This window comes from Salvelinus sp. IW2-2015, unplaced genomic scaffold (assembly GCF_002910315.2).
Source record: "Salvelinus sp. IW2-2015 unplaced genomic scaffold, ASM291031v2 Un_scaffold3035, whole genome shotgun sequence".
Classification (NCBI taxonomy): domain Eukaryota; kingdom Metazoa; phylum Chordata; class Actinopteri; order Salmoniformes; family Salmonidae; genus Salvelinus; species Salvelinus sp. IW2-2015.
In genome coordinates, this window is record NW_019944327.1 from 11,176 (window position 1) to 15,541 (window position 4,366).

General features: G+C 49.6%; 1 pseudogene; it reads left to right on the forward strand.

Annotated features, from left to right (window-relative positions):
* The window catches only part of LOC112075218 (sushi, nidogen and EGF-like domain-containing protein 1), a 20,727-nt pseudogene that overhangs the window by 10,498 nt on the left and 5,863 nt on the right, over positions 1-4,366 (forward strand).

A 4,366-nucleotide genomic window follows, 5' to 3' on the forward strand; every position in this document is an offset into this window, starting at 1 on the left:
CTAGTTTATGCTAACTTGCTAGCTAGCAACTTCACAAGCAGTAAATGCACTTACATCTCTGCTGTCACTTGTCCATATTCAAAAATTCAAGACCCATTCCRGAGCATCTCGTGTCCCGCCGCAATCTAAAATCAGTGGGGCTTTAAGRGTTTATAAGAGACCAAATCTAGTATTTTGGGAGCTTTACAGGAAGTGCTTGTGCTAAATTTCCAACCTCTCCGTCTTTATCCTCCAGMGAACACTTCAACAACTGATGGCCCTTCAACAACCCCTGGTGAGTTTACATTACACCCAATAAATAGSTGATTTCAATCCKCTTCTCAATTCTCTCTTACTGGATTGTAACTGACTGAAACCGTCTCTCATCTTAATGAGATGTTATGTTATATAACAAATATTATATATTGGTGGGGTTGTCASGAAAGWGCTGGGATTTGATCAATAAAGTTACAGTTGTGACGCGGGTTTGCTACTGGATGGGTGGCCAATCGCTGTGCATCACGATTTACATGAGGGTTGGGTTTGGATTACAATAATGTCCACTTGCCCACTAACACTAGATTAAACAGATGCACTGATTGTGCTCTATCAAATCGTAGCCTCCAGACAGTGAGACAGCCCTGTCCATTACACAGTGCCTTGGAGACTCGGCATCGTTTACATAAAACAACAGGTTGACAATGTTATGTTGAAAGAACACTTGGACCCTAAGCCCATTATGGAATGGTCACTTGCTGATGTGCCTGATAGTGATCACTCCAGTATGCCACTGTTTTGGGCAAAATGAGAAGTCAGACAATATGCACTTACATCCCAGCTGCCACGTGCTCATATTCAAAAATTCAAGACCCATTCCTGAGCATCTCGTGTCCTGCCGCAATCTAAAATCAGTGGGGCTTTAAGCGTTTATAAGAGACCAGATCCCGTATTATGGGGGCTACGGGGCTTTACAGGAAGTGCTACATTTCTAACCTCTCTGTCTATATCCTGCAGTGAACACTTCAACAACTGATGGCCCTTCAACAACCCCTGGTGAGTTTACATTACACCCAATAAATAGCTGATTTCAATCCANTGATTTCAATCCACTTCTCAATTCTCTCTTACTGGATTGTAACTGACTGAAACCGTCTCTCATCTTAATGAGATGTTATGTTATATAACAAATATTATATATAGGTGGGGTTGTCAGGAAAGAGCTGGGATTTGATCAGTAAAGATGTAGGTGTGACGCGGGCTTGCCACTGACTGGTCCGCCAATCACTGTYCATCACGATTTACATGAGGGTTGGGTTTGGATTACAATCATGTCAATGTTTTGGGATTTAGCGACTAATAATTTTTACACTATGACTGATTACGTTTTCTTATGGCTTTGTCCTGTCCCTCTGCAGCAGACACATTTTGGGCTTTGGGTTTTGGCACTCTCTGGAATGTTGAGGGCTGGTGGCTTGTGCTCTTGCTAAAATATAATTTTTTGAATACTAGAATGAGCAAAAAATGAATAAAATCAGAGCAAAGCGAATCGAATCTATGGAAGTSAACCCTAGTTTACCTCGGCCCTCATGGCTCGGTGATGAATTATTGTTGCTGTCGAGTTGATACTCTTGAAATGTCACAAAATACTTTTTAAATCAACTGGTGGTTGAAGCATGAAACAACGCAACACATTACTCTTAAAATTTCAAAAAATGAATTTAAACCAACCAGTGGCTGCAGCAGGGTGGGGTACTAGGGGTTAAATAGCCCCCTGCGGTAACTGACCCCCCCGTAATTCACATTAGACCACAAGATGTCACCAAACTATTTTTATGAATGTGCTTCTACCTGTCATTTAGACCAGGGTTTCCCAAACTTGGTCCCCAGGACCCCAAGGGGTGCATATATTTTTTTCTTCCCCCAGCACTACACAGCTGATTCAAATAATCATCTAATCATCACGCTTTGATCATTTGAATCAGCTGTGTAGTGTTAGAGCAAAAAACAAAACGTGCACCCCTTTGGGTCCCGGGGACCGAGTTTGGGAACAGCTGATTTAGACAATGACTAGCCCAGTTAGCGCTAGTTTATGCTAACTTGCTAGCTAGCAACTTCACAAGCAGTAAATGCACTTACATCTCTGCTGTCACTTGTCCATATTCAAAAATTCAAGACCCCATGCATTCGTGGAATAGAGGAGACTGAAAAGAAAACATATGCTTAAATATTTCGCTTCCTCTTTCAAATTATAATTTGATGAATCATGGATAACTCCATCATTTGTAAGAGTTTCTGTAAATTATTTTTGGTAGAATTTCTATGTTGAAGATTCAAGAGAAATTTTATGATTTTTCACAATTTTCCATCCAATTCACTTTATTTTTGTAATACATTACATTTGATCATTCTTGATAAGTACCTCGATTTCTTTTTGTTTTTTCTCTAGCCTATTTTGTGCCTCTATAGTACAATTTCCATTACCTTCTGCCTGCGTGTTACTTCCTCTATTTCCTTTATTAGTCTAATCTATTTTGACCTAAACTGCTTGTGTTTTAATGATGAGTATAGTATTGAATGGTCTCTAAAAGTACATTTAAAAGTGTCCCATACAATATGTGTAATGGAGAATCATACCAGGCCACACAGATACAAAACAACAAACGCACTGAAATACAAACCAGAAACTGTTCCGTGTGGAACAAACACTGACACGGAAATAACCACCCACGAAACCAGGTGAAAAAAGGCTACCTAAGTATGATTCTCAATCAGAGACAACTAACAACACCTGCCTCTGATTGAGAATCATACCAGGCCAAACGAAAAACCCAACATAGAAAAAAGAACATAGATAACCCACCCAACTCACGCCCGACCATACTAAAACAAAGAAATAACAAAAGAACTAAGGTCAGAACGTGACAGTACCCGCAAAACCTGAACCTATAGGGGAGGGTCTGGTGGGCATCTGTCGCGGGTGGCGGCCTTGGCGCGGACGTGGACCCCACTCCACCATAGTATTAGTCCGCTTCAGTGGCGTCCTTTGAGCGCGACCCTCGCCCGACCTTGGGCTGGGAACCCTAATAAATGGCCCCACGGGACTGAGGGCGCCTCTGGACTGAGGGGCAGCTCCGGACTGGGGGCAGCTCCGGACTGAGGGGCAGCTCCGGACTGAGGGGCAGCTCCGGACTGAAAGGCAGCTCCGGACTGAAGGGCAGCTCCGGCTGAAGGGCAGCTCCGGACTGAAAGGCAGCTCCGGACTGAAGGGCAGCTCCGGACTGAACGGACGGCTCTGGCGCCTCCTGACTGACGGACGGTCTGGCGGCTCCTGACTGACGGGCGCTCTGGCGCTCTGACTGACGGGCGGCTCTGGCGCTCCTGACTGACGGGCGGCTCTGGCGGCTCCTGACTGACGGGGGCTCTGGCGGCTCCTGACTGACGGGCGGCTCTGGCGGCTCTGACTGACGGGCGGCTCTGGCGGCTCCTGACTGACGGGCGGCTCTGGCGGCTCTGACTGACGGGCGCTGCGTTGACTGACGGGCGGCTCTGGCGGCTCCTGACTGACGGGCGGCTCTGGCGTCTGACTGACGGGCGGCTCTGGCGCTCCTGACTGACGGGCGGCTCTGGGCCTGACTGCGGCGGCTCTGCGGCTCTGACTGACGGGCGGCTCTGGCGTCCTGACTGACGGCGCTGGCTCACGACGGGCGGCTCAGGCGGTCTGACTGCGGGGGCTCAGGCGGCGCTGGACAGACGGGCGGCTCAGGCGCGCTGGACAGACGGGCGGCTCAGGCGGCGCTGGACAGGAAGACGGCTCAGGCGGCTCAGGCGGCTTAGCGGCGCTGGACAGGAAGACGGCTCAGGCGCTACAGGAAGACGGCTCAGCGCGCTGGACAGGAAGACGGCTCAGGCGGCGCTGGACAGGAAGACGGCTCAGGCGGCGCTGGACAGGAAGACGGCTCAGGCGGCGCTGGACAGGAGGACGACTCAGGCGGCGCTGGACAGAGACGCTTAGGCGGTGGACAGGAAGACGGCTTAGCGGCGCTGGACAGAGACGGCTCAGGCCTGCGAGGCGCACTGTAGGCCTGGTGCGTGGTGCCGGAACTGGTAGTACCGGGCTGGGGACACGCACCTCTGGGTGAGTGCGGGAAACAGGAACAGGGCATACTGGACACTGGAGGCGCACAGTAGGCCTGGTGCGTGGTGCCAGAACTGGTGGTACCGGACTGGGACACGCACCTCAGGGCGAGTGCGGGGTGCTGGAACTGGAGCCTGGTAGTGGGGCTGCCACAGGAAGGCTGGTGCGTGGAGAAGGCACCGGATAGACCGGACCGTGGAGGCGCACTACAGGTCTCGAGCACCGAGCCTGCCCAACCCTACCTGATTAATA